This window comes from Nomia melanderi, chromosome 5 (genome assembly GCF_051020985.1).
Source record: "Nomia melanderi isolate GNS246 chromosome 5, iyNomMela1, whole genome shotgun sequence".
Taxonomy (NCBI): domain Eukaryota; kingdom Metazoa; phylum Arthropoda; class Insecta; order Hymenoptera; family Halictidae; genus Nomia; species Nomia melanderi.
This window is the reverse complement of record NC_135003.1, coordinates 17,976,978-17,999,881: the sequence shown is the minus strand read 5'-3', so window position 1 is coordinate 17,999,881 and position 22,904 is coordinate 17,976,978. Positions and strand designations below refer to the sequence as shown.

Genomic DNA, 22,904 nt, shown 5'->3' with positions numbered 1-22,904 from the left:
ACTAATCTCGTGAATATTTCATTAATCTTGCTCGCTTTCTCTGGCCCTTCACCCCTTCCCCCATCCGCCGCAGCGTCCGACCGCCCCCCGTCCCCCCCAAGATGAAACTTTTGTTACACTGTCATTTCTAATCTTAGCCGGATGAATATTTAAAAGCCCTTTGATAAATATACACGGCGGATATTAAGTTTCCGCGGAGCTCGTCGGACACTTCCCGGTTAAGCTGTTTATTACGTAACGCAGCCAGCCGAACAGTCGTCGCGACGTGAACGCTCCGCTTCGAAATTGAAACGGTGAAATTTCAATCGGGTTCGCCCGTCTTTCCGAATGAATTTTAGCCGAACCGAGTCGTTCGCGTCGTCGAACGCGATCTCCGATAGAGCTCCGTTCCGAGGGCGACACAGAAATTCGACTTCTCGCCGAGTTCGGGGCGGTTTCTCCATACCGGAATCTCTTCCTGCGAACCGCGACCCCCGACACTCTTGTTTCGAAGCTGAAAATCGAGTACGATCGATCGGCCGCGTTTAACCCGCGGCACAAAAGATTTTACGGCGGAGTCCGCACTGCGGTCAACGGCGATCGTGTCGACGCGCGTTACGATCGCCGTTGAATCGCCGGTACGGGACGAAGTTGGCCGACTCGCGCGATAAATCGCGACGCGTACGGGTCCCTTAAAACCGCGGACCTTAAGGGGAGAGGAAGAGGAGGAGGAGGAGCTGGAGGAGGACAGGCCGCGGCGACGGAGAAAGAAATTGCCCAGAAGCAATCTCTTGATGGATTTTCTGATTAAATGTCCCACGCAACAAAGCGCCGAGGCGGGCGCATATCTTTTTCCCTCCACCTTTCGCTCCCTCGGTTCTTTTTTTTCTTGGTCGCATAATATTCGATAATTCCGGCCAACAATTTCCTTCCGTCTCCGGCTGGCCGCCGGCAACCTTTGCTCGGCCTTTGACATCCCCGGGAACGTTTCCGTTGCCTCTGCCGCGTTAATTTCGCGTCGAGGGGAAATGAGAACGGATACACAACGAATGTTGGCTTTGCCGCGCAGCGCGCCGCTCCGATAATGTTTTCGATGGTACCGAGACCACCCGGGCTGTTCTCGTAATTCCTCCTTCGCGGAAACAAATTGGACGGCTGGGCTTGTTTCCTTTGCAAATGCTTTCTGTTGATTCGCTGCGAGCCGTGGAATAATCCCGTATAGAATAGGAGAAAGAAAACGATCGCGCGGTCGAGTCGCTTTCGGACGACGATCTTTCGAGCTGCTGCCGAACCTAAGGTATCTACGAAATGGCACTCGACTGGGAGTGATGAACCATCGATACGGAAGTTGCTAATCAATGGTCGAAGAGAGTTTTCATCGAAAAGTGGCGAGAGGAGGAAGCTGATGTCAGCTAAGGTTTCGTAGACGTAAACACAAATGGAGAAACTTATTTGAATATTACTTGCTAGTCGGAGTTCACCCTTAACTCTGTTTACCGCTCCCCTTTTCTTAACACTTAGGCGACCACCTAAAAAGAACTATAAGTTCCCCTTCGATTATCTTCCGCGAACAGGGAAAATCGATCGCGCGCCGCAGCTCGTTAGACAAGAGCCGTCGAAACGGTACGCGTTACTCGAAATTTCATCGCGGAGCGCGCCCGCGGCGATAAAACGGTATTATTTAATAGGGCATCGTGTTTAGTTAGCCGGCGGCATGCCCGGCCGGGCGAGTTATCGTTCTGAAAAAGTGGAGCTGTCGCCGGAAAAAATTTAGTGCAGCTGTTTTGTGCGCGCCCGCCCCCCTCCCAACGCTTCTCTCCTCTCCGGCCGGCGTTGATAACATTACGTTTCGTGGCCCCGTATTCTGTCGAGCACGCGATCTTTCCCAATCGAGGTCTCCTTATCTCGACGTCAGCATGACCTTATCGTTAACACCGAGCATTCGACCGAGAGCGAAGAGGATGGCTGGAGAGACAGAGAAACGCTCAACGGAAGAGAGCAAGCGACCGACCGACCGACCGACCGACCGACCGACCGACCCACCGGCAGACGGAGAGGGCGGAAAAGGGAAAAGAAGAAGAGAAATAACCGCGCGCACACCTTCCTCCTCGACGAAGAAATCACCGAAAGTGCGCGGCCTTAGCTGATCCTTATCCCGTTCGTCCTGCTTCCACGACGATTGAATGTCTCCCGATACTTCCAGCGAAACGCCATTTTTACGTCCACCCGCGAGCCAGTTCCACTGAGTTTCGGGATCCGTGTTACGGCCGCTGTTAACAATCGACCGACCGATAGCCTGTTAATCGGCTTTTTATAACTGACGCTTAGTCTGAGAGTCTTGAGTGACTGGGCTGTGAGGAAAGCGTGTACGCGACTGCGTGAATTTTAACTATGGACGAAAGATGCGAGTGAGAAGGGTGCGTTTAAACCGAAACAGAGCCGGCGCCAGGGTGAATCTGTGTCTGAGCGGCCGGTCGGTAAAGTGTTAACACTCGACGGATTATAAGTGTTAACGCGCGACGGGTTCGAGGATCATCCGATTCGCGTTCGATCTTCGTTCGATCGATGCAGTGAAATTCGCATTACCCGGACATTGCGTTACCCCAATTCTCGCTTACCCGAACGAAGTCGTTCCTCGTTCAGTTTACGGGTCGTTCGAATTACGTGTCCGATTATCCGAACGATTGTGCTTTCCGACGAATTTCCAAGGAAATTTGCAGCGCGTTGAAGAGAAGTAGAAGTCGATTGAATCTCGAGGTTGCCCGGGAGATCTTCGAGAGCCCGCGAGTTTCGAAGATCGGCGACTCTTCGCATCCGAATTGTTACTTCCATAGCAATTAAAAACGCGAAACTGTTTCATAGGAAAACAGTTTGTACGATCGTGCAAGGGTTGAAACGGAGTCGTTCGCGGCGGAGAATAAACGATCGGTCGTTCCCGCGAACGGATTCACGCGCGCGTGAACGTTCAGCGTGCCGACGCAGGGGAACGCGAGCGAATGTAAAAAGCGGCGTTAGTTAATAACCCGCGGGAAATTATATCGACCGAGAAAGTGGCAATTTAAAGGATTATCCTCCGGGAACCGGGCGGCGTCGAAAGCAAAAAGGGGAGCTCGCGTGTTTATAACGGCGGAGTCTCACGGTTCGTCGCATCGCGCGGCGTGGCGCGGTGACTGATCGATTGTCCGTCAATGAGCGGCCGGAAAAACGAGCTTTTCGGTGTCGACGCTCAAATAATAGCCCGGCGCCGCTCGGTATGCAAAATTGGCCGTCGATCGGCGGACCGTACCGCGGGGAAAAGCGAAAAACTGCGAGCGACGCGGGAAACGGGGGCAAAAATAGGCGAGAAAAAAGGCGCGAGCGGGAACGACGGGAAAAACCTGGACGGCCCGCGCGAGCGATACCTTCCGCATCGGTGAAACTCTGAGCAACTTCCACCCCCTCCCCCCCGGATCGTGTGTATTGTATTATTTACTCGCCGCTCTCTCAGTTTCCCCGCGATTTTTATTCATTTATTTGCCGATTTTGTTATTCAATGTCGCCGACAGAGACGCAGTTTGCTCCTCTTTCCGGGCGAACGGGGACGCCGGAGGAGGCGGAGGCCGGCGCTCCCGCGGGAAACGAATTCGGGACGGAACGATTGAGCACAAAGCTGCTGCATTCGATTTTCTGCTTGGACGCGACTCGATTTCCCGGGGTTTTTCCTTCGATATTCGGACCGACGGGACGGGACGACGCGACGCGGCGCGGCGCGATATATCGGCAAGGATGGATTTTCATTATCGGGTCGGTCGTCGGTTTCAATCGCCGGGACGATCCGCGGTTCCGTTGTAATTGCGGCTATTCGGCACGACCGAGCTTCCAACGCGTTTACGATAATCGCGGCTGAATAAACAACGCGGACGTCCCGCCGGGAATTTGGCTTTCGAATGCTCGAGCCTGAGGATCGTAACGAGTGATTATCTCCATTCGCGTTTGCTGGATAAATCGAGTTGTCCGGTGAGTTCTTCGCGAGCGTTTTCCAGGATAGTCGAAGACGTGTCCCTCTTTAACGAATGTTCACCGAGTGATACAGATTATAAGCTCGTAATATCCGAAGAATTCAGAAAAGTTCATTTCACTGTCTAGTTCTTAAATCAAATCTATATGAAACCGTCCATTTGCGAAATCGAGTCGATCGAGATCTGAATCTCACGCCTAGGGTTTTCACGGGAAGTGAACCTAGTCTGGAGAAAGATTCAGTTGCTCTAATATTATCTCCGGCGAAGCCTGCAAGGAGCAGGCAGGAGATGCTTAGTCCTCGAATAATCTGTATTTGCATAGCTTCGCAGTCACAGGCGTGTACACGGAATTAACATCCTTTTGGCATACACGAGCGACCAGCGGGTCCCGCATTATTCAAGGATTCCTCGCTCAAAAGAGCAGAGAGTGAGTGAGAGAGGAGAGAGGAGAGGAAAGGTGCTCGCATGGTAGACGCGACGGAAATCCCGCGATTAATATCGACGGGCCGCTGTCGGAGCTCCGAGCTAGCTTTTCTTGTACGTTTATCGCGCGACCCGCTCCCGACCGCCCCTCGAGGAACTTAAGACACTTAAAAGCAAATCGTGATCTACGAGGAGCTTGTAAAAGGGGCTCGGCATCGAGGGAGCGGCTGACTTGGCTCGAGACGCCTCGTTCGAGGCTCGCCGCTAATTAAGAAATACTCCACCTCCGTTAATGTCCCCTCTAACGAGTCGGTGACGCGTACTGCTTCCAGCCGGCACCCCGTCCCCCTGTTTTCCGTCATTATCCTCCGCTCCTTTCGCTCCTTCCGGCAAACACGCCTCGAACTACACGCCCCCTTTCTTCTGGTTTCTTTCCTGTGCGGTGTCGTTGCTCGATCTCCTCGTCGATTCACCTCTGCCCGACGTACCGGGTGACTCGTAACAGGTGGTCTTGTTAGGCTAATGTCTCCTTCCCCAATGAGCAACGCTTTTCCCGGCTCCGCTCCGTCGGAGTCGGACTCGCCGAGACGCTACAGTTGCTCCTTTCGAACGATACTCCGACAGCACTCTGGCGACACAGGACCAGCACTAGACCTTTCTCATTCTTAGCTTCAAGTCAATTTGTATAGCATCCGTTGATCTTCCACTAGTCTTTTTCGAAAATCTCTCTGCAACCTCTCTTCAACTTAATTACCTAACATCTATAATAAATTCTCTTTCAGAATTTCACGGGGTCATACTCCAGGCAATCCTCTATCTCTTCAAGTTACCATCGATCAGACCTACTTGATAAAATAGAAACTTCCACTCGTCTAAAGCCTCTACCAGGTTTACCGATTTCACTGGTAGACCCAAACGAAACGCACTCGTCCAAAGTTTTCCTAGACCATCCTTGCCAGTAAATAGCGCGGCCGCGTCGAATCTATTGAAATTCGCCAGATAACTTGTAATTTGTGAATCTGGCAGCCGCAGATCGCGCGAGTGGTCGCAGACCGTCGAAGATCACCTCCAGGCAACAACAGGTTACGATGACCATCGGCTGCATTATTCACGGCTACCACTTGTTACGTTACGCCGACTCGCGGCGGGATCCGACGCCAGGCAGCCTGGGGATCCGCAGGATTAGCCTGCCGCGCTTCCGATCGCCGCCGGTTGATCGACGAGTCGCGTGCGCCCTGGTTCGGGCGACGCCGGGACCCGGCCCCGGTTCAGGAAATTTGCCAAACGGCCGGAATCGCGGGGGGTCCCCCGCGGCGAACACTGACGAGTGGTCAGCGTCGCCGGCGACGTTTAATTCGACGATATTTGCCGAACGCGTGTAATCACCTGTTGCACGCGCGGCCGGCGCCGCGCGCTAATCGCGACCGGCCCGAACGAATTCGAGCGCGGACGCTGCGCGAACACGTTTCTTCGTGGTCCTCGGCCTCTTCGCTGCGATCCCCTGACTGGACGCGACCCTAATATCCTCTGACTTGTTAACCCCTTGTACAACAACGAGTGAGACTCGTGAAGATTTTCAACATGCTAAGTGAAGAGTGGCAGATCTCATTCGGTTGGCTAAGTGTTAACACTAGAACTACCGTACCAGTCGAAATGACTGGTTTCGATTTTGTTTAGCAATTATTGATATCGAAGCATCGAATATTCGAAATGATTTTGAAAATGAATAGTTTCATTTGAGTACTATACTGAATGTCCGAAGGAACTGAAAATAATTTATTGTTACGATCTTTATAGGAATTGTGTATTAATTGTGTTAAATGCTCGGTAGTTCTAGTGTTAACCACTTGTCCTACAACGAGTAAGAGTCGTAGTGAAGATTTTCAACATGATTCAACAAATATATATTACTCGGTTCATTCGATAAAGTAAATATTACTCCTCTGTAATCAACTATTATACTTAAAAGGAAATATAGGCGTAACATATGCTTCGCCATTGATCGCCTATTGATCGCCATCGAGCATTCGATCGATCGGGGTCCGTCGAATGGAATACGGACGACGAGAAGTATGCCGGAGCTCGCGAGTCTCGACTGATCATGGAAATTGGGAGGTAATCTCTATTGATGCCGTTCCTTTTCCCGCGGCTCTAACTTCTTAACTGTGCGTGGTTCAGTGGTTTCACCGTGGATCCGCCGATTTATTTGATTTTTTCCTATCGGCTCCCCGGGTTCCAAACGAAATTACCTTCAGTTCTTCGCTCGCGAAGCACTCCGGCGATGTCTCCGCCAGATAAAATAGATCGGAAGAGACTTTCGAGCCTTTCCCCTCGATAAAGGAGAAGTCAGTGTTCGTAAGCGAACTGCCAATTGGATCTCGCTGTTCGAGCACCAACTAATTATATGGAAAATTTCCCTTTCGCCCGATCTAAAGTACTATTTACCCTCGCGCGAACTCGGTCGTCTATCTATTTATTGATCCACTTGTCCATCCAGCTATCTATCTTCATCGCGAAGCGAAATATCAGACTTCTATACTTTCACTTATTTCCCTCTTAATTCTTCAGAGTTACGTAAGCTAAAAACTGCCCTTTAACTTTCTATGCACAATTGCATATATTCTAACCTCGAACGGTTGTCACTCATAGTTCACTTTGACTTATTAAAAGTTCCTCATCGAGCTAACGATGCTACGAACCAACGGGAAACGCGTAAATACGCGCAGCAAACATTTACGCAAGTCGAAACTCATCGGTAAGCCGTCGACATGCAATTAACGTTGGCGAATTGCGTACCGTAACGAAGTCTGGATTGTCTTCCGCGTTAAAACCGCGCGGCTGGGAGAGTAAACGAAGTTCCCAAGTTTCCAAGAGTAAGAAGTTCCTCTCGGGGAAAAGAGGAAACTCCGGGGGAAAAAGGAAATCTCGAGCGTGCTCGGCGCCGAGCACCGCGAGATCGGTTAATTGTCGCCGCGAAATATGCCGGGACACGCGTAATTGATTCGTGCTCGTTTATTGGATCAGTTTTCTGGCGCAGGTCGGCCGCATATATCTGTGCTATACGCTCCGAATGGCCTTCGAATTCCAGGGCGGAATCGTGCGCTCGCGGGGACGGGCTCTGTAGGCGGATAGGACCTTCGAATACGTTCCTGGTGTCGATCGGGGCGGCTGAGAGAGAGAGAAAGAGGGAGAGAGAGAGGGAGGAAGACGGAGAGAGGTAAGGGGACACACGACGGACATATTGGGATTTTCAATTGAACAGACACCGAACGTCGTGGAATTTAACTGGGTCGAAAGTCGAGGAATGAAGTAATCCTCCCGGAATGAACGACCTTTTCTGCGGCGTGAACTCGGCCGTGTACGCGTTGTACCCCGGATCGCGGGGATTTTTCTCGAGATTATTGTCGATCGCGCCCGGACGCATTATCCTCGCGCCGGCGCGCACCGCGGACGCCTGTTTGAGCGTTCTTAAAATTCAATTTCCTTCGAAGGTTCATTTTCTTTTGGAAGATCGAAGGTTCCGAGTGTTAAGTAGTCGCTGCTATACGAAATGGTGTTCATTCGAACATCGAAATTTATTGCGAATCAATTCCGTTGCTCTGTTTCCATAACGCAATCGGAACGCAGAATGTCCATTGTCGTTTAGAGAACGTGATATCTAATGTAAACAGAGATAGAATCAATTGAATCATTTTCCTGCGACTTAGTCTTCCACATATGAACGTTTCGTCCGAAATGTCGACGCTCGTCCGCAAACGGTTAACAACGATAGAACCGGAGGGAAACAATGGAACGAGGGAGACACGAAAGTATTAGTCGGCGAGTCACGGAAACCGCGAAGACAGCGACGGACACGAAAATCCCGTGGATAGTTGTGTAAGACGCGACGGAGGAGAAATTTTTCGACCGAGTCCGAAACGGACGAGTTTAGGCGCACACGAGGGTCGAGGTGGGCTTCCAGGGGAAAGAATAAAGAGTTCCCTGGAAGTATGCGTCTCGATGGAAATTGAAGTGTGCGCGGCAGAAAAAGAACAGAAGGGGTATTCTTTGCCGTGTCACCGAGCTTAATATCGTTAAGAGTACGTCGCTGCGTCTACCGCGCGATATACTACGGCTAGTTTCCAACGTAAATGCCAATTTTTCTTTGAAGCGAGCCCCGACGTACGCTGCATAAAAAGTGTCTTAACGATCTGCAAATGTTTCTGAAATCTTTGAGCGAAGTCGACGGGGAACGCGCTGGAAGTACGGGTAATAAAATGTCCCATAATTTCTAAATCGTTGTAAAAAGTGAGCGATCGCGCATTAACCCTCTGCGCTCCACATAGTTTTGTGACAGGTTAATACCTTATTATTTCATAAGTATTAAACGAATAATCAGTTCTAATGAAATTTGATATTTCTTTAAATGGTGTGGTAGTTCGCAAAATTACAACGATAGGTTTAAATGAATAAATGAATTCCGGTACGCAGCGTGTTAAGGTAGTTTCCTTAAAATTCATTGAAATATTTAATACTAGAACTGCTGCAGTATTGGAGCCTACAGAGTTCAAAGGGTTAAAGTGGAGAATGATTGCATTCCGCGGCAGCGTGAAAAGAGCGTGTCACCGGCGAGTCGAAAACCGGGCGAAGACGTGCCGCGCGTGAGAGGGAGGCGGCGAGCTCTCGAGGAAAAATCGTCGAAGCCGGCCTCGCGGTCGAGACGAAGTTTTCCGGGACAGGGGGACTCGGCCGGCAGGCATGCACGCCGGAAGAAAAACGAGCTTTCCCGCGTCCCGGCCAGCCACTTTTCTCGTATATAACAATAAGAGGACGGCGTTAGGGATCCTCGAAAACTCGCGACGCTCGCCCGCAGAGAATCCGTCGTTGTTTACGGAATCCTCGACTCGTACGTTCGCTCGCGGAAAGCTGTCGCATCTATTTCACCGAACGCTACAACAAATTAGGCTTCTCCTTTTTCTCTCCTCCGAGGAAGTTTGAAATGTGTCGTGGGAGAATGTTGATTTACGATTGGAACGGTCGGGTGTCGCGTGGCTATTGGATTTAAGGTAATTAACCCTTTGCACTCGAGAGGTGACTCTCAGTCACCACTCGATTTGTGAAATTATAAAGTCTTATATATAATATTAACCCTGTGCGCTCCAGAAGTTTTTCATTAGAAGTACTCAATATTTTTTAGTGAATTACCAATGATATTCAAACTGACTTGATGAGAAATCACTTGTGTCAAATCAGTTGGCGACTGATGCATCGATATATGGAATATTGAAATAAAATAACTTTCCTTAATTTATATATGTTCCCTCGTTAATTAGTTTCAAAGAACATCGTCTGTACTCATCGAAGAATATTGAACATTTCTAGCAAAAAACTTTCGAGTGCAAAGGGTTAAGTATCGAATGCGATAGAATAGATGAACAAGCAGCAAATGAACATAGCAATGGGATAATTATGGTAGCGAGTGAAATCGGATAAAAGATGATGTTTTTATTAGCGTGGAACATCGTTCTCGATGTTTTTTTCGAGGAAGCCAGAGAAAGTTTCATTACGAGGTTCCGAGGAATCCATTACTGCGTGGTTTTCATTAAATTACTACGTGCCCGTCGAGGAACGTAATTTCGCGTAATTAAAGTGAACGTGTCATTACGCGCCGTAGAAATCACGACGCGGCGAAGGGGAGGGAGGCCGAGAGGAACCGTGTGATTCCCGTGAAACGTACTGCAACGAGTTTTCTGGGAAGTTCGGTGCCGCGATTCCGCGGAGCGTATCGTTACGTGCCTCGAGAATTGCAATAACGTTTTTAGAAGCTCGTTCCCGCTGAAGTTTCGGAACTACCTCCCGCGATACGACCCCGCGTAATCGATCTTACGATGGAACAACGCCGGCCAAACAAATCAATCGAAGCAGTCGAAAACGCGTGAACGCGTCGGATCGAAAACGGCCTCGAGGCGGACGGACGCGCGAACAAACAGCAATCAAAATTCTGTCGATAAAACAAGAAGCGCGCAGGCAGAAGGGGAAAAAACGAAAGGAAATAATTCCATTCCGCTCGGGAAGGTTGACGCGGCCCGTCGCGACGATTCGATCGAATTCGACCGGTTCACCGGGAGAACTCGGTTTCGACTTTGGAAAAGCGACTCATACAAAATTAAAAGGAATATTTTATTGGGTGAATTCTGCAGCTTCGATTTTATGAAGATGGATGCGAGCAAGTGAATTCTCTTTGATCTTGGAACAAGGTTCTCTTATCGTCGGATCGAACTCCACTGATCTATGTGTCTGAGATGATCCTTTGCTTACAAGTTACTGTTCAATTGCAGTTTTCCATTTTGTGACAAAACACTCTCGCTCCTCTTAGTAATTGATGTCCGTGTAGCAGAGGACACCACGTTCCTTTTTCCACGGAAACTTGAACAGCAATTCGCCAGTTTGCAACAGCAAACGAATCATTCCGACTGTTTATCTCGGCGACTAATAAAATACAATACAACGATAACAAATTTACCCTTAGTTATCAGAGTAAATTTCCGCTTTCTTCCTTTTCGATGGGATCGAATCTATTCATCTAAGTGTGTGTGTATGAGCGAGCGATAGCCAATACCGATCGTTTCTTTCCATCCTGTACAATTAGCCGCGCGGCCGCGAGCGAGCGAGCGAGTGAACTTTAACTTGCAAATACGGAGACGGAAGCGGGCCGGGCTCGTCGAATCGATTCGTTTCCGAGCGTCCAATTAATTCCCGCTCACGGAAATTCCGCGGGCATGACGCGCGTCGTCAAATTCAATTTCGCGGGAGCCCGACGCCGCGATCATCCCCGCCGCGTCCGTCCCGTTCCCCGCAGCGGCCGGATAGAATCTTATTTTAATGAGGCGCGACTGGATCGAAATGTCACGACCGAAATAAAGAATGTTCCGCCCAGTGTTACCGTGAATCTTTTAGGACGGCTAGGTTCGAGCGACGACGGCGAAGGGAGCGTTCGGTACTTTTGGCGATGGCTCGCGCGAATCTCGGTGGAGAGAGTTTAACCCCTTAACTTGCACGCTCGAGTTAATTCTAAACAGGTCAAACTGTGAAAATAATGTGAAAGCAAGGGGAAAAAATCGTTTTATTGATATTTATCATTTACATGGGATTGTGAGCTGTAACACTTATTTATTCAAGAATAAAATATAGCCTTTTTCCATGGAACAAAAACGCGGTATACGCACCGACAGTACTATAATTCGCTTCGAGACTGTTACATTTAGTCACTAACGATTCTCGAGAATCATCAGAGATTCCCCGTTCCCGAGAATCTTTGAACAATGAGACATTAACAGCGAAACGAATGATATTCAGTTTCCATCAGACCGAATCAGGAATCTTGAGAAAACTCGGTGCCGCATACGTGTATTTTCGCCCCGAAAATTGGGGCTCTTATCAGGAGTCTTCTTAAAGGAGACTAGCTGGAGCGAAGCTACGGTTACTCTCGGCATGTACAGTCTCAGCTCGCAGGTAGTCGGTCAGTTTCCCAGGGGCGTGTCACGTAAAGGTGCGTTTATGCTAGTCGCGTCCCGGTTCTCATCTTATTCGCGATAACTCGCTGTTCGTCGATAGGGTTACGCGTGAGCAATCAGAACCAAATATAAACGGAATACAGAAAGATCTCCGTTGCCTCTGAGCAGTTCTGCCAAACGTAGAGTCATCCAGAATACCGGATTCAAAGGGCAGAAGATGAAAACGTAATCATTTAGTAGACAGGACACATTTCACATGAAATTTTTAACAATACCCTGCCACTTGATCCCGACATCTAGTATTGAGTTCTGTTTTATTGTATACAAATCATTGCAAAGATTTATTTACAATTGACCCAGAAAACGATTATACATAGCTGTACAATTCAATGACATTTTTACTCATTCCAATTAACTGTGCGAAAAAGCGAATTTTACCGTTGCCTCTGAGCAGTCCTGCCAGACGTCGAGTCATCCCTAATTGTACAAACGTTCCTGTCCGAATTAACGCGTCGACGAACGGGTAATGCGGACGCACCTTTAACAGACGATCCGGGAATCGTCGCGGAAAGATCGGCGGTATATTGAAATTCAAGGGAGCCGCGGGCTCGTGGCAAGGAGAAGAAGCCGCAGCCAACAGCTAACGGTTTGCGGCACCCTCGTAACCCAATTTAGAAGAGGACACAAAAGAGTATTCGGTGATATTGAGCCGTGAGATGCGACCTACTTGCGAACCGACCGACCGACCGACCGACCAACCGACCGACCGACCGTTTTCTCCGCCTCTCCTCCCTTTTTCCCTTTTTCCCTTTTCCCTCCTCGCGTTCGTTCGTGTTTTTACGCGGCCGAGCGCCGCAGTTAGATTCACTCTGCATATTATCGACACGTGGTCCCAACAACCACTTCCGTTTTCGCGAACCGCCGCGCTGCCACGTGTCATCGACCGCATCCTGCGGGTTACCGTATCGCCCGTTCCCTCGCCCGGCAAGAAACTGCGCGACCTGATTGAATAACAAATCGCGGCTGGATGGTTCACGGTTTTGCTACCCGCGCATCGTCCGCGGTGTCTAAGGTCCTGTTTACAACGGGGCGCGGAGATACACGGGAAGAAATATGTAAAATACCCGGCGCGAGGAGCTGCCGGACTAAAAATTCCGGTTACACTGACCGGCGAGTATCGATAGTTTCAACTGCGACTCGACTGTGACGACCGAGGCTTCGCGATTCCTCTTGTATTCTAAAACAGTCTCTTCTCTGTGACTACACTATATTCTACAAGATACTACGCAGTGTCTTCCAATAATTAACACTTTGCACTCGAAAGTTTTTACTGGAAATATTCAAGATTTTCCGACGAGATACAGACGACGTTCGAACCTGATCTAGCGATAATTCACAGATAAATTAAGCGACAGAGATATTTTACTTGAATGTTTCGCATAACAGTATAAAGTTTAATTTGAAGTACCAAATATTCAACTTGATAGTTTTGCTTATCAAATGGTGACTGAGAGTCACCTCTCGAGTGCAAAGGGTTAATAATCCGATTCCGTAATGTTCTTAAACACCGTTGGAACTGCACGGAGATCCTCGATCTAATCGCCGCGAAGCAGAGGCGCGATCTTCAAAGCGGAGGCTAACATTGTTCAACGGTAAATGCCTCTTCCACTAACAAATTCCGTAGGTAAGACCCTATCATTCCAGCCGACTTGATCGGCCCAAAGGCGGCGCTGAAAGACGCCTATCGATGAAATCTCCAGACGTTGAATCGAAGGAAGTTCGGGGCGTCTGAACGGAGAGAAGGTGCGTGGATGATAGAAAAAGGGCGGTGGGAGGGGTCGGAGGGGGCGGAGGCTGGTCCGTGGATATTTAATTTTCCATGAGCCGAACCAGCCGGCAGTCGAATTGATTCGGCGGCTGGGCGAGAGACGTTCGATCGGTTGGTAGGCCGCCGCTTCTGGATGCCAGGATTTTCCCACGGAATATCGCCTCTGCCCGCTTCGTCTTCCTGCTGCTCGGCTCGGTCAGCCGCGCCGTTGACACGTTCAGGTGGTTTTGTAATCGATCAGCGACTAATTTTTATAGTATCCATAGCGAAAATGGAAATGCTATAATATTCCTTAGATCTTTTATTTTCCTTCTTAGTAGGAAATTTGGATGTGTACAATCGAATAATTGTAGGGTAGTTTCTTTAAGGTTCATTAAAGTATCTAATATTATTCCTGGTGCAATATTGGAGCCCACAGAGTTCAAAGGGTTAAACGATCGAACCGCTTTACTCCCGTAATGTATAGTTTTCGCTCGGTCACGGGCTTCGTCGTTTACTCGTTCGCCGCGAAGCGTAAGATCCTCGAGAGAAACCGATTTTCGAGCGAGTGAACTTATAGGAATCCCTGCCTTCCGTTCGGTTCTAACGGCTTCGAAAATATCCAGAGCCCGGCGAAAGTCGGAGAGCTTTCATATGTGCCGACACGTTCTCCTCGGAATATCACGTCCATCGGAGTTACGTCCGCGCGTATCGAGTCCCAGCAGAAATCACGAGCGCGACCGGCGCGGTCGTTACCATAAGACGGCGAGAAGTTTGCCCGCGGGAACTGTCCGCTTCGCTCGTATCGAAGAGGCTCCCGGCATAAAGAAGAGAAGTGGCCGGTGGATCCCGCAAACTCGGATTAGAAGCCGTTATCGCGGCGGCACGCGGCTCGAATTGAACGATACCCGAGCCAAGTCCCGTCCTATCGGCGCGTTCGGGGATCGCTGCCAGATTTTCCGCGCGAGGCCACGGGGAAATCACAGGCGGCGGTGATCCTCTCTCGCTCTCCGCGGCTGTTCACGCGTGCTCGAGTTGCGCAGGATGCAAAAGTATCGGTCGACCGCGTCGACGAACCGCTCTTATCCAATCGCGCAGAAACCTGTTCAACCGTGCAGCACGCGATAACGACGAGTCGACGATACAAGAAGATCGCGTTTCAACGGGCTCCACTGGCTCCGCGACGCTCGTAACCAGCCCCAAAGAAATCCCGACGATCCGCTGGATACCGAAACGTGCCAGTCGCGATCATCGCCTTCCTTGGCTCTACGACCACCGACCCGCGGTAATCCCTTCTCTTCCGCTGCTATTCGTTGCGATTTCGACCATTCTTCGCGGCTTTCGCCGAATAAACGCGAGGAACGAATGCCGTATCGCCGACGACGCGGAATCTGCTTGTCCGCGGAATACGGGATACGCTAGTTTCCTTCGTCCTCCTTTCCCGGAAGCCGTCAATTTTGTCTTTTCAGACCCCATTTCAGTTCTTCCGCGTCTGGACGTCCGATCGACCTTGTTTCTCCAGGTTTTATTTCGAAACCTGTGCATTACTCTGATCTCCTATCAAAGTACTCTTCGAGATGAATCTCCCAAATGAATCGTTCGAGTAATAGCCGTTTCCTAAAGTATCGCGAATTCGGAGGATTCGTTACCCAATGAAACCGATTCCAAGAACTCTGATATTGAAATGCGTATCCTTTATAAAGCTTGCTCCGCGCAACGATCGCGACGCTGTCGAGATTTCGATACGTCCCCGGCGAATGGACCCTGGATGATTCGCGGGAACGATTGCGTCGGGACCAGCCTCGATCTCGATCGCGACACGCGGATTTACGATTTTCCGTAAATCGAGTGCCGGCGACGGACAGCGCCGCCGAAGGGTCGCCCGGCTGAAAATGGAAACGCGGATGAAAAATACACGCGAAGGAGGAGGAAGGGTTCGAGCGACGTCTCCTTCGACAAGAGATTATAAGCTGCCGCGATTTATCACGCGCGCATCGCGAGAATGGGGGTCGAGGAACGGCGGAACGCGTGCGCGCGCGCGCGTATGCCCGGGCGCCCCGTGAAAAATGTGCGCCGGTTTTTACGAGTGTATTTCTCCGGGGCTGGGCGATAAGAGGGATGAGCTACACGGCGACGACGAAACACGCGAGATTTACTTCCCCGCTGGAACTTTACTCTTCCTCCAGTGGTTTATTGTCACGCGTACCAGCGCCGTTCCTTTCGGGGATCGCCGAGGAATTATCGTGTTCCGAGTTATTACTTCCGGAACGCGTTCGTCGCGAACGGCACGGAATGTTTCAGCGGTTCCCGCGGACGTGATCTTTCCGGGGAGCATCGGGAATCGTGGGAACGATTTTATTACCGTTAATGGACGATATAATCGGAGTGCTCGGCATCATTTCGAGTTGAAGCGTCGAACGTTGATAATGTCGATGAGAGTTCGTTATAGGAAATTCGATCGTCGGAATGGAATTTCGGTTTACTCCGCAGCCTTCTCGAATCGTTTAATCTTTCCGAATTCCGTTTGAGGAACCGAAGGTATAGTGAATATAGATGCATCATCGCGTTCAGGAATGTTAAGCCTAATGAGAGGGACGAGCTTTTATCGCGTTTTACGTAAACGAGGGCCGCGGAAACGCGTAAACGGAATGAATTTACGGCGACCCGTATCGTAACTCATACGTGCGAACGAAAACGGGCATTAAATTCTTGTTTACCGGCTCGCCGGCCGTATAACTCTGCCCGCGACGCTAAAATACACGGCGGGCACTGTTAAAAAGGAAAAAGGGGTGCGTAGTTTCATTAAGCGAGTCCGCTCGCGCGTACAAGTGTAATCCAAATTCGGGGAATTCGAATGGATTACGGGACCGCGAGCGTTTGCATCGACGCGCTCGTTTACGGATCGATTTATTATCGAATGTCGCCGCAATGGATAGCACTATTTATAATATAGAAATGTTTGCGGGTAATCGTCGCTTCATTGAGTGAACTATAGTACTTCGATTTGGGGTCACCGGTGACCCCATGGCAGTCAGCGTGTTAAAGAACTTAATTAAGTCTTCGTAGTTCGCGTAGGAAAGAGAATTCATTTAGTCGAGATAGAAAATTGATGCTCGTTCAATTTCCCAATGGAAATTTCGTTGTACAAATTAGTTCAATCCTCGTAATATCATCGACTGATTTATTTCTACAATAAACGGTGCGAAAATCCAACAACAGGCCCTCCTTCAACAAACAGTCTCGCGGTGAACGTCTTATTATCCTATTTCGTATTCAGAAATTCTCGTTAATATAAAATTTCGACTCGACGCTGAAAATAAAGGAACGCGCGCGACAGTTTCCCGCGCGAGTCGTTAAACGCGGATCGTCCATCCGACTTTTTTCAGTTTTCGCCGGGCGGGGGAGGATCCATTAAGAGTTTATCATCTTCTGCGGCGTGGTTCCCGCCTTCGAGATGATTTCGAGCGGAGAGCCGCGTGAAACCGAGGCTTCAGCGGTTTCGTCGGATTAAGAGGAAAAACTGCGGGCCCGGGAAGAATTTATGCGCGACTGGGGCGCGGCCGGCCATTATGGTTGCGGAGTGTCTCGGGATAATCGTGGGAAAGTATCAGATGTTTATGGAAATTCATATATCCGGGCGACGGTTCCGGAAAATTCGGATTACACGCGTATCCATTTTTTCGTCCTCCCGTCGCGACATTCGACAATTTCGCGTTTGCGGCGGGCTTACCAACACGTTGACTGCCGCGGGGATATTCCGTGTTTTATTCACGTAACATCCGCGATATTAGAAGTAACGATTAACGATTCGGTTCTTACGTTACGCTATTGTTTGAATCTCGTCTCTAAATAATTTTCTGTTTTCTATTTCGTCGAATGAAGCATTCGTTTGAATTACCAAATTTCGTAACGTCCCCAGTTTTCTCGAAGTGCTTCGTACGATTCATCGAGCGACTCGTGTTGAAAGGCTTGAATATATTAGGAATATATCTTGAATCTCTAAAGAAGTGTAGAACATAGAATTTTCTCAGTTTTCTGTTTCGTAGAACGAAGCATTCGTCTGAATTACCAAATTTCGTAACGTCCCCAGTTTTCTCGAAGTGCTTCGTACGATTCATCGTGAAACTGGTCTCGAAAGACTCGAATATATTACGAATATATCTTGAATCTCTCCGCATAGAAGCGCGGAACATAGAGAAATGAAACGAAGAAATCCGATACGTTGAAACTTATCATCGTATACCGATCCCCGCGAAATTGTCGAACTTCCCTCGGAGAAATCTTGCCATCGTCCTCGAAATCTACGGTCCCCGGTGTCGATGAAACGCAAGTTGCCGATAACAGCCTTAAGCCGAAACGAGTAAATAAACAAGGATAAGGATCGAATTGAAAATTCATTGGTGGAACGAGTTTGTACTCCGCGGCGCAAGAAGCTCCGGGAAAGTTTCCTTTTTACCGGCCCCGTTACTTTCTTGCCGCGGCGCGGCTGCGTTGTATACCCAAGGCATTTCGCGGCGCAAAGTTCAGAGCGTGGAAGTTTGTTCCGATACTCAGCCATTAGCCCCGATCGCCATTCTTCTTCCTCCGCGGTGGGACAGGACCGCAATAAATAAATCGTTGGTTAATTATTCGGTCCCCGGGAACGGTGTCACCGGGGGTTAAATCTAGTATCGAGGAACCGGGATCGATCGTCGTTCCTCGTTCTCCGTTCATGAAACATTCAGATCTCTAAGTCCCGACGATTCCTTTGCTCAGTGAAAAACACACTCGCCTCGCGCGCGATCGAGCCGATTTTCAGCCGGTCCATTGAATTCAGAGTACCGCTACCGAGTTTCGATTCCTTACGAATTATCGACAATGAAATTAGTCGAGACTCGCAAAGTAAACGATCTCGACGTTTAGATCTCTAAGTCCCGACGATTGCTCTGCTCAATAAAAGACACGCTCGTCTCATGCATGATCTTGTAACGCGTCCCAGCCGATTTTCAGCCGGTCCATCGAATTCAGAAGACCGCTGCCGAGAACGATTCCTTACGAATTATCGACAATGAAATTAGTTGGTCGAGACTCGCCAGGTAAATCGACAAACGAATCGTAACGGAGATAACGATCCACGATGAATCTTCCCCCGGCCGAGATCGACGTTCGTAAACTCACGGGCTGAAGAAAGCATGATGGCGGGCCTCGGGCAGGGTTAAAAAGTATACTCACCGGCCTGGCAGATTGTAATCACGACGGCTAAACGGGATATCGACAAGTTGCGGTCGATAGCCCTTTTTCCAGCGCGCGCCGGGACACTGATGGATGAAGGTCTTAGGGCCGGGGCAATAAATCATCGGGCATCGGCCGACGGATCGGCGGCCTCCGATGATAAGATGACGGGTTGATTCGTCGTTTCCTTTCGGCTCGATTGTCATACAAATTGGCCGCGCCGAGTTCTTCCACTTCCATCCCCCAATTGCGATGCATGAGGTGTTCGCAACGATCTTCGCCTCTCGAGGTCTACCCGAAAATGAGCGATCGCGTGTCTGCGAATTCATCGTTCGGATAGTGGATAATGGCCGCCGTAATTACGTGGGATTCGAGGTGTTCGTCTTCGAAGGAGAAACCGCGCCTTTTACCTCGCGTTTCCGATCCTTTGATTTTCAATGCTTTCTATTAAGTTCCACTAGGTCCATCGCATTTCCTTTCTTTAAATTCTGTTAGAGAATGTTGGGCTTCTACGGATTTATCGGTAATTACCGGTAGTTCGTTTAACCGTTCGAAAGTGGCCAGCGACGCGATCGCGCCTCTCGTTCCTATCCAGAAACTCAATTGATTAAACTCTATTTTCCTTTGCTACAAAAGACAAACTCTACGGAAAAACGCTTAAGATTTTCGTGGCGCTTAACGTGTTAAGCGGGTTGCCTATCGGACGATCAATTAGCGATTACCAGCAACGCGGATCTTCGGAGGAATGAAATTTTCGAACGTACCATCCTTGTTACATCGTGTTTACGCTAGCACTTATCGCCGGCGCGGATATAACGGCGGAACGGCACGTAGCGTTTCCGAATTGTGATTCAGCGAGCGGCGTGGCCTCCTTGCTCGCAGGTTTTCGGGCGCAGCTTTTCCTGCTCGGAACGGTCTACGGCTGATCGCGATATTTAACCGCACTGCGGCCGTACAATTTCGCCGCATTTAATTGTTCCCCGCGGCGATGCGCCGCTATTATTGAATTCATAAATCTTATTTCGCCGCTGAGTTACGGCACCTGCCGCCGTTCCGAGCGGTCCTCGCGATTTAATGGCGGCTGCTCCCTGTTGGATTCCGAGCGGCAACGCGCCGACGGTCCGCCTTGTTTGATTATCCTTCTTTGTTCCCCGTTTTTCGATCGGACAGCCCTTCCCGCGGAGATCCTCTCCTCGTAAACGATCGAATTATGAGCATTTAATCGCGGCGAGATTGAATCGCGCCAGATCAAACAGCGCGAATCGAGTCTAATTCGCCGGAGCCTGGGAAAACGAATGAAAAAGATCTCGGGAAAATCATTGAACTACGAGCACTCCTTCGCAACGAGATTGAACCGTCGAGTATCAAACACTACGAATCGAGTGCAACTTTCGACTTGAGGGCTCGAGGAAAGATGAGAATTAATTTGAAGTATCATTTATCGCAGTATTTACCAGGGTATTCTTCAAACTATAATGGTTTCATTAGAAATCTTAGAATCTCCATAAAATTTTTATTTTAATCGTATTAAATGCTCGGTAGTTCCGGTGTTAAATAAGACCGTCGCGGTTTTCCCGTTCGCCAGCGTTGCAAACTTAAATGATACATAAGCACAACCGATCGCTTGGCGCATTGTTGTTCCAAAGGGCTCGAGGAATATCTGGCGAGATCCCGTTCGAGCGGGCGCTACACGCGAGGCCGCGACAGAAGTTCCGCCTCGAATATCCCGTTTGAAGCGGGGGTGGGTCGCGAGCCCGCGTATTAAAATTAATGAAGCTGCCCGGTGAATTTATTCAGCAACAAGTTGCCCGGGATTTCGCCGTCGAAGCGTATTCATCGGCGTGATACAAAGGTGCGCGACGATAGCTTTGAATCGGACCCGTGAGCCGCTAACTACGCGAACGAGTTAATAGCGCGGACGGGAAACGCTTTTCGGTCGATGGAGCGGTTAGAACCGAGCAACGCTGCGTCCTCTGCGACCCGGTAGCTTCAGCGGCCATTCTTCTTTGCGGTCGGATTAAGGAAACATTTTTTCTCCGCTTCGCGTTCGCATTCTTTCGATTTTCTGCGTGAATCTCATCCTACGAGCGATCGAACATTTTCAGTGTGTTTTAGGCTTGACAGAGCTGTTAACGCTTCTAAGATTACACGCTCGACACGCAATAAATATTGACAATTCTCGTGTAATAGAACGTCCATGTAACTTAATTTTTCTCTAATAAGTTTGAAGAATGAACCAGTTAACTGTGACGAGTATACACGTCATAAAGCTTGACATGATATTAATTCTTTATTTTTTCACATAGGCATGTGATTCTTCGTTTCGCTTTGATCTTTCATTAAAATATACTCTACGTGCATTCGTCCTGCGTTCGACGAGTACTCCATTTTTTTTACTGCGCGCAGAACGAAAGGTTTTTCCACCTACTTTCCACAGTTAACTGGTTAAGGAACTCCCTGGAATTCTTATCGACACGAACTTCTGCGATCGGAAACAATCGTCTAATCGAATGAATCATTTATAATGCAATAGGGGCGAAGAGTTATACCCGCTCCAAGGATTACCGACTCCGAACCGTAATAAACTCGAACCTTTCCGAAACTCTTTCCATTCGATCACGATAACTGTCCGTTTCGGAGACATCGCCGACCGAAACGAAACGAAACGGACGCGTAAAGTTGTTCCCTTCGGGGGCGGAGTGGGATCGAGTCTTTTCTTGCGGACGCAATTAAAGAATTCCGGTTCGACGATCTCGAGTGACGTGTCCCGTCTCCAACTTGGATATCTGTGCGCGAAAATTGAACAGAAAAAGGGGTGGGAGGAGGGTGGAGGCAGAAGGGATCGGAACTTCGGCCGAAGAACTTTGCCGCGCGTCTATATGCGGGAAGTATATAGATTCAGAAGTATATACTTCCGAATTTTCTCCCGGACAATTTATTCTTTTCAAGCTCAGTCGTATCTCTGGCCGCGCCACGCCATGCCGCGCCGCGCCGCGCCGCGTCGGCTGTAATCCAACCCCGCGAGAACCTCCTCCGCTTTTATTCCTGGCCGGAAGTTATTTCTGCAACGCGGACCGGGGATCGATAACCACCGAACTCTCTTCTCGCCGGCCGGCCCTCGAAACCGGCTAATTATCCAGCCGTGCTCTCGAATTTTCTTTAATATTCCTCGACACGGGACCCGTCGTTTTCACGGATGTTGAATGTCGAATCGCGGACACTGCTTTGGGAAAGTTCCCGTCGATTTCCATCGGACCCTGCGAATACGTGTCCCGATTTTCGGATATTTCGTTCGACACCAAAGATCCCTCGAATTAATCTTATCGCAATCGTTTTCGCATTTGAAGGTTGAAGCTTATCGACCAGACAAACGGTTCGATAATCGCGCAGCGTTTGTTTCTTCCCAAGCGAGTCGCAGCGAGATCTCCGCCGCTAAACATCCCGTTATCGCGTCCCGGCACAAAAGCTGCACCGCGTTTTAGCAAAAGTGTTTACTTTATTGTTCCACGTGTTTACGAACGCGCGGAATCCACAGCCTAGTAACAACTTCCCCGTCGCATTTCCGAGAAACGTTCCATAAAGTGATCCGCGTCGTCTGGCAGCGTGGAATCGTCGGTTTTACGGGTTCGCGTCTGAACGGAAAGGAAATATTACACGCGTAAATTCAAGGGAGGAACAACGAAATCGGAGGAGTCCGAGAAGATTCCGCGCGTGATGCGATATAAATCAGTTGAACAGCGAAAGTTGCTGAAATTCGAAGCCGGCGCGACCGGGAGTACGACGAAGGAGCGGCGACCGTAAAAACATAGAGGTGTACGCGTAAAAATGGATTAAACTCGCGACTAGGGCGATAAAAAACGCGGCAATTGCAACGCGGGGAACGGTCCGAGCGGTCCCCGCTCTTAAATATTTCAAAACCATCGAGTACGAACGGATTAAAATGTCCCAGACCGGCGATATATTCGATTCGTCGCCGTTTAACGCTTCCCGCTC

The 22,904-nt window shown here is 49.4% G+C and overlaps 1 protein-coding gene across 6 annotated transcripts in view; it reads left to right on the top strand.

Moving 5' to 3' along the window:
- Positions 1-22,904, top strand: part of nAChRa3 (nicotinic acetylcholine receptor alpha3 subunit) — a 134,132-nt gene that overhangs the window by 77,447 nt on the left and 33,781 nt on the right. The gene's annotated exons all lie outside the window — the stretch shown is intronic.